The sequence below is a fragment of the Helianthus annuus genome, chromosome 1 (assembly GCF_002127325.2).
Source record: "Helianthus annuus cultivar XRQ/B chromosome 1, HanXRQr2.0-SUNRISE, whole genome shotgun sequence".
Classification (NCBI taxonomy): Eukaryota; Viridiplantae; Streptophyta; class Magnoliopsida; order Asterales; family Asteraceae; genus Helianthus; species Helianthus annuus.
The window spans coordinates 99,086,560-99,094,569 of NC_035433.2; the positions used below are offsets into that span (position 1 = coordinate 99,086,560).

At 40.4% G+C, this 8,010-nt stretch overlaps 1 non-coding gene across 1 annotated transcript; it reads left to right on the forward strand.

Annotated features, from left to right (window-relative positions):
• Positions 1–7,451: 7,451 nt before the first annotated feature.
• LOC118482834 lies at positions 7,452–7,558 on the forward strand. The gene has a single exon (XR_004868983.1). It is a non-coding gene; the product is annotated as a small nucleolar RNA R71 (small nucleolar RNA).
• The last annotated feature ends 452 nt before the right edge of the window (positions 7,559–8,010 follow it).

Below are 8,010 nucleotides of genomic sequence, written 5' to 3' on the forward strand. Positions count from 1 at the left end.
GGATAGGAATGAAAAAGGATATAGCTGAATACGTATCTAAATGCTTAACTTGTTCACAAATTAAAGCTGAACACCAGAAACCTTCAGGACTACTACAACAGTTAGAAATGCCTGTATGGAAATGGGAACTCATAACAATGGATTTTGTTACAAAGTTACCCAAAACCAAAAGAGGTAATGATGCGATTTGGGTAATCGTAGACCGATTAACCAAGTCAGCTCATTTCCTACCAATGAAAGAAACCTTTAGTATGGAAAGGTTAGCACAACTCTACGTGGACGAAGTAGTATCCCTACATGGAGTCCCGCTCTCCATTATATCAGATAGAGATAGTCGTTTTACATCTCATTTCTGGAAAAGTTTTCAGAAAGCAATGGGAACTCGACTAAATCTAAGTACTGCTTATCATCCACAAACAGACGGACAGAGTGAAAGGACAATACAAACTCTAGAAGACATGCTCCGAGCATGTGTAATTGACTTTGGTGGTAATTGGGATAGCCATTTGCCATTAATTGAATTCTCCTATAATAATAGTTATCATTCAAGCATCGAAGCTGCACCATTTGAAGCATTGTATGGACGCAAGTGCAGAACCCCAGTATGTTGGGCAGAAATAGGAGAAAGTCAATTATCAGGACCTGAAATTGTACAAGAAACTACTGACAAGATAACACAGATCAAGGAAAGATTAAAAACAGCCAGAGATCGTCAGAAAAGCTATGCAGACAATCGTCGCAAGCCGCTCGAATTCCAAGTAGGAGATAAAGTACTTTTAAAAGTTTCTCCTTGGAAAGGAGTAGTACGCATCGGTAAGAAAGGAAAGCTATGTCCAAGGTACGTTGGACCATTCCCAGTGATTCAACGAATCGGACCAGTTGCTTATCGTTTACAGCTACCAGAAGAATTAGCTGGAATACATGATGTATTTCATGTATCCAATCTCAAGAAATGTCTATCAGATGAGTCCCTGTTAGTACCTCTTCAAGATATAGAGGTGAACGAAAAGTTAAAGTTTATAGAAAAACCCCTACAGATCGAAGATAGAAAAGTCAAATTTCTCAAACATAAACGACTGGTGTTGGTCAAGGTTAAATGGAATTCAAAGAGAGGACCAGAATACACTTGGGAGCTAGAATCAGAAATGAAGCGCAAATATCCTCATCTATTCCGGTAAATCTCGAGGACGAGATTTTTCTAAGGTGGGGAGGATGTAACAACTGCCCCTAAAATCCATAATTAGGATGGTAATTAGGTAATAAGGAAACCCTAATTAAGAAACCCAAGTGATTTCGCATAAACCCTAAAATTTTCATAACAATCGGAATCAGGATCAGGACCCCTAAAACTCAGGGGGGGGTTAAACCCTATTGACATTTATCTTCAAAAACGTGCTGGAGAAGTAAAAGTTTCGTTGATTAACAACTCACCAAGGCTAGTTTGGACACGAAACAGCCTAGGCTACGAAATAGACCCGTCGCGCCACGCGACAGGTACATAGGTCTTCTTCGCGTGGCGCGAGGGAGGCCAAAATCCAGCTATAAATAGAAGGCTGTGGGACTTAGTTCTGTGCCTTACTCTGACGTTCAATTTCGAATTGAGCTCTGAGTTATAACAAGTATCGTTCACACAAAACACACACCGATCACGAAGTGCTGCCGCAATCAGGGTAATAACTCGATCGCTATTACGATTCAACGTCCGATCGATTATAACTATCCAACGATAGTCCAGGTGCTGCTCAATTGAGCTTGTACTTTGATTATTCGTCGTGATTTCGACTTGAATATTTGAGTGCTGTTCGAATTCGGACTATGCTCTGTTATTCGTTGTGAATCCGATTGAATTATCGAGTATCGCACTGATTAATCGTTGTGAAGGTTTAATCTCGTGAATTGACGTAACTGCTGTATTAGTTACTAACCTGCCTGTGTGTGCATTGTGTTAAACTAGGTGAAATCAAGGCTAATCAGTAGGCTTATATCTATTGCTCGTTAATCTGCAATGTGAGTCATTCTTCTTTTTAACTGTTTTCTCACAGTTTGTGAGTAAGTATTACAATACCTCAAATTATTTTCAAGGTTATAAATACAGGGATTAAGTCTTTGTAATCACCAAATTACAGCTGGTATGTGGGGTATTGTGCACAGTACTGTTATTATCACTCTATGTGAGTGAATATTACTCTATGTGAGTTATTATTATTATTACTCTGTGTGAGTACACCGTCACTATTAGGGCAACGGGACCAATAGTGATATGACCACAGTCACAGATCCGGTCGAGTGACAAATACCCATTCTTGATAATTGGTTGATAGAAACATTGTAATCGCTCTTAATACTGTAAATTATAACTAAACGGGTCGTTTTAGTAAATGGAATGATTCACTCAGTATTTCCCCGCTGACAAAACCTTTTTCAAACATGTTTCAGGTGATCTGTGTGATCCAGGAAAAGTGCAGTAAAGCACTATCAAGCTCAGAGAAGTGGCTCAGTGTAAATAAATAAATAAAACATGTTCTGAAAAATAAAGATTTCTGTGTGAAATCAACTTATTGTAAATTATGGGATTTATCCCTTAAGAACTTTGTGTAATATATATTAAAACGAGCATATTTTCCGGTGAAAAGATCCTGTTGTAAAAAGACTTCCGCTGTCGCATAAATTAAATACCACGGGTACCACTGAAATCTGCATCGCGGGCCCCGACTCCGTCCAGGGTGGGTCGGGGGCCGCGACAACAGTGTGGCAGGTCCGCTCATATGGCAGTCCATATGAGCGAACCACACTCACCTATATATACCTGATGTTGTGTCCTTTGAGCGGATATGCATGTAAGCTTTTGGAACGGAACTCTGTCAAAATTATCTCAGAAAGCAATAAAAAACAGTGGAATTGAAAGGACAAGCTGTGTTACTTCATATATACTGATTCCGCCTTTATATACGAAGATGAACTACCTTGACTGACTTTTCAGGGTCGCAAAACGGTCCAACATACCTTTAACTTATTTTCCTTATACTGGCTTGGGATACGGTATTATAATAATACCGCTTGGTCGGGTATGAATCATTTAATCGGATTGTGATTAACAAATTTACATAACCCGTTTTAATCTGTTTTGTTTGATAACATAAGCATTGGGGGTTAATACGACCGTGTCCTGGATATCCTCGGCTCATTTCATTTGAAAATGGCCACGACCTATGCACGGGGTGTAGGCATACATCTGACAGATGCAAATGCTAATATAACCCACATGTTGGGAATAACTCCTTTGTGGGTTCTATAAGTGGTGAGTCGGTTAATCATGACCGGTTTCCAAACCGGCCCCATATGTAAGACAAACATGTAAAACTGTATACAAGATTATCTTAAATAATTATCCAAAGTTATGGTTAGTGCCTTGTGCACTTAAATCAATTTTCATAAATGTTTTCAAATGAGTCCGTTAATTGTATTTACCAGTGTAAACTGACGTATTTTCCAAAGACTAAGTGACAGGTACCTCACGTAAATAAGCTGGAGCTACTTGGTGTCAAATAAGAGGATCTTGCAAATCCTTAGATACCTGGAGTCTGTTATTTTAGTTTCTTGTATTTTATTTTACGGTCCGCATGTGGATCTCTATTACAACCAAGTCTGTGTATTCTTTTATTTGGACAATCGGACACTATGGTTTGTAATAGTAATTATTCACCAAGCCTTCCGTTGTGCTATTATATTGTATGTATTGACTATGACTATATATCAACCATGTCACGATACTCCCCGCCGGGCCCACCGGTAATATGTGGAAATATCGGGGTGTGACACTTGGGAGATGCTGCCGAGGGGTCGGGCATGTCACGTTATTCCTTCTTCTTGTATTTATGTTTGTTTTGGCTGCTTATTTGTTCCTTTTGTTCTTTTAAGCTCGTTTGGTCCTGTATATTCAAAAGGAAGAAAGAAACGTGTTTTTTCCAACATTAGTACTAAAAAAGGGTTGGTTTTATATATGTTGGATTTTGCACACATCAAATACCCCCACACTTGAATCTTTGCTTGTCCTCAAGCAAAACTCTTTAAATGTGGCTTACACACCCAAATGAAATTGGTAGAGAAGAAGTTTATGCCTTATCTTGAGTGTCGGGAATCCAAGATCTTTATTAAATTTTGTTTTTATTTTATTTACAATCTTATTCGTCATGATTTATTTAGAACAACTTATTAAGAAAAATTATTTATTTGGGCATAACATGCCCCTTTAAAATTCTATTTATATACAAGTTCACATACTTCGCGGGAGATCACTCAACACTCAGCCGAAGGTGTATTTTTGTGAAACAGTTGATTCCGGCATGGAACTTACTTCTAACATATGCTTGCCAAGCGATCAAACCTCCTCCTTTTTAACTATAAACCTTTGTAAATATCAAGAGGACTTGGTAAGGGTTAGGCTTGGGCTAAGGGTAGGTGGTTTTTGGGTTAGTAGTTAGTGAAATGGCGAAAAGCGTAAAAAGCGTCGGTTGTCGTAAAACTTTTTGTTTTTGTGACATTTATTCAAACTAAGCATATTCAAACAAGATTTTTGAGGAACTTGTTTGGTTATTGCAAAATTCTCTCTCTTTTTTTGTCACAAGATAACCGAGCTTTTTACTAAAACAAATGGGTTTGAAAGGAAAAAGGTTTTGGTGGGTAATGGGTATTTGTTTTTCGGTTTTTTGAAACGAAAAGGTTTAGGCTCAAAGGGGTTAACTAATGGGATTTTTGGTGGTGAAGTAAAAAGAATGAAAACAATGGTTTTGAAAGAAAAAGTTAGTCCTAATACCTCCATCATTTACTTACTTGAGTTCAAGTTGGTAAGGACCGAGAATGTATCGTCTTGGCAAGTTCTAGAGACGTAAGAACCAAGCGGCTATTCACACAAGAAACGAAAATGAGCATTTAGTTTAAAGATGTATGCATGTATGCTCAATAAAGACTCAAAACTCACTTATTGTGGGAATGGGTTTATAGTGTGAACAAGTATATATAATCAACTTTTAAAAAGATTTGTCATGCCTTTTTATAATTTTCTTATTTTGGTTCTTTTTATCACGACGCTATCGGTTGTAAATTTGTAAAAACATAACCTTTTTTTTAGAACTTGTTACTCCCAAATTAAACCAAGACAAGTAAAAAAAATGAAAAATTTTGAAAAGATTTAGGGTGATTAGCGGTTCCAATAGAGTTTTGTGAAGGCTTGTTATTAGGACTTGCAAGATTCAAGGTTTTTAGCTTCCCCTCCCCCCCCCCACACTTAAATTACACATTGTCCATAATGTGTCCCAAAAAAAATTTTTAGGTTGATTTGAATGTGTAAAAGCGTGTTTAAAAACAAGTTTTTATGTTACTGGGCACCTGACCACGGCCCCGTGTGGTCCGGGCGCGGCGCCGTGGTCAGAGTGCCAGTATCAAAATTGAACAGAATGTTGACCACGGGGCGTGTCCACTGAGCACGGCCTGCGGTCAGTTACCTGACTAGAGATTTTTTTTCTGCAGAGTCTAGGCGCAGGGCGTGTTGGGTGACCCCGTGCTGCACATGCTGAACAGTTGGAAAAGTTGTCGGGAGGTACTGTTTACGTGCATGGGGTGCGGTCGTAACGTCCCTTTGGCAGTTTTCATCTTTTCGAGTGTGATTTATTCCTGAAAAGTAGGACTAGACTAGAAAACATAAAAGTTAAACTAAATTAAAACTAAGGATAGTTCCGTGGAATGCCTCCGTGGTGCGCCACGTTTATAAGGGTCCTTGGCTAGACCCAAAGCATGTCATATGTTACCCGAGTGGGATGTCTCGCATCCTGTGTTGCACCGTCAGAGAGCGTCCTCCAAGCTTGAGTCTATGACATCCATGTAGTTGACCAAGTCCTCTACTCTTTTTCCAACCCCGAATTTCATCTCCTTGTCTCCAACCCTCAATGTTAACTTCCCGTCACTCATATCTACCATGGCACGATCGGTGGCGAGGAATGGTCTTCCTAGAATGAGGGGAACGCCGGTGTCTTCTTCCATGTCAAGTATGACAAAGTCGGCCGGGAAGACAAAGTCTCCGACCTTTACCAATAGATTCTCGATGACACCTTATGGGTACTTGACGGACCTATCGGCGAGTTGTATGCTTATCTTTGTAGAGCTCGGTTTTCCTAGTCCGAGCCGGTCAAACATTGATGCAGGCATAAGATTGATGCTAGCCCCAAGGTCGGAGAGTGCATTCATATGGGCGATCCCCCAATGGAGCAAGGGATGGTGAAGCTTCCAGGGTCGATTTTCTTTTGTGGGAGTTTGTTGAGGAGTACGGCTGAGCATTCTTCACTTAGGTTGACCAATTGTAAAGTTTCAATCTTTTTTTTGTGGGTGAGGAAGTCACTCATAAATTTTGAGTATTTTGGCATTTGAGTGAGGACTTCTACAAATGGAAGATTAATATGCAATTGCTTTAGTAGGCTTATGAATTTTGTGAAGTGCTCATCGGTCTTTTGGCGAAGTAACCGACCGGGGTAGGGTAACGAGGGGTTTTTGATAGGTTTGGAATTTTGTGGGATAGTTGTTTCGTGGTGGGTTGAGGGTGAGTTTGCGGATTGGTTGGGTGGATTGTTGTTGGTTGGGGGTAGTGGTGTTTCCTCGGGACCTACGGTCCAGTTTCTTAATGTTGTGAGGTGTACTTACGCCTTTTGATTGGTTTCGGTATTGCTAGGTAATGCGCCTTGTGGTCTCTCGAAGAAATTTTGGGCTAGTTGGCTTATTTGTTTTTCAGTGTTTTGAATACTAGCTCGTTGGTTTCTAATGTCGGATTCCGTTTGTAGGAATCGATCCGAGTACCTTTTGTCGATTTCGGAGATTAGGCGTGTGATGAGGTCTTCAAGCCTCTCCCGGCCCCCTTGTTGTTGTTGAGTGAAATTTTGTGACTCATTTCTTGGTTGTTGTTGAAAGTTTGGTCGTTGATTTTGATTTTGTTGGTTACTACTATTCCCAGGCTCCCTCCAACCAAGATTAGGGTGGTTCCGCCATCCTAGGATGTAGGTACCCGATGGGGGACCTGATGATCTAGGTTGATTATTAATGTAGTTTACCACTTCCGTTTGGTTTTCCATTTCTTTCATACAACTCCAATTTCCATGTGGCCCACCACACCCTTCACAGCCATACCGAGGCCGTTTTTGCCATTTCTAATTTTTTGATTTTTGAGGATACGACCTCGATTTGGGCTTTTAAGGAGGTGTTCTCATCTAGTTTATGGACGCCCGGGGCAATAGACTTTGAGCCTCGGGGGGTGTGCCATTAAAAATTATTTTGATCAATTTCCTTAATTTGATTATAGATTTCATTTGGGCGTCGATTACCTAGAAGTCCCCCGGAGCTTGTGTCGAGTGTTTGTCTCGTGTGTAGCAAATCCATTATAGCAAGTGGATACTTGTTGCCACACTGCGAGACCATGATGAGGGCATTTCCTCAATAGCTCCTTGAATCTTTCCCAAGTTTCATATAAGGATTCCCCGTCCTCTTGCGAATATGTATTTATTTCAGTCATTAATTTAGCGGTTTTAGAGGGCGGGAAATACTTATATAGAAATTTTTGGGCAAGTTCATCCCAAGTGTTTACTGAACCACTTGGGAGGGTGTTGAGCCAAGCCTTGGCTCGGTCTTTTAGTGAAAATGGGAACATTTAGAGGTGGACAGCGTCGTTCAATGCTCCATTGATCCGGAAAGTATTACATATTTCCAAAAAGTTGGTACTATGTAAATGGGGATCTTCAACGGGTAGGCCATGGAATGTTGCTGAATTTTGGAGCATTTGGATCAAATGCGACCGAAGTTCAAAGTTGTTGGCATCGACGTCTGGTGCATTGATGGTCGCTCTGAGGTTACCGACCTTGTGCCGCAGGTAATCCATTAGGGTACGTTGATCCGCCATCGGGATTCGATCCCCCAAAGCCTTCTCTTGATTCTTGGCTTTTAGTCTTTTTCTTAGAAAGCGTTCGGGTTCGT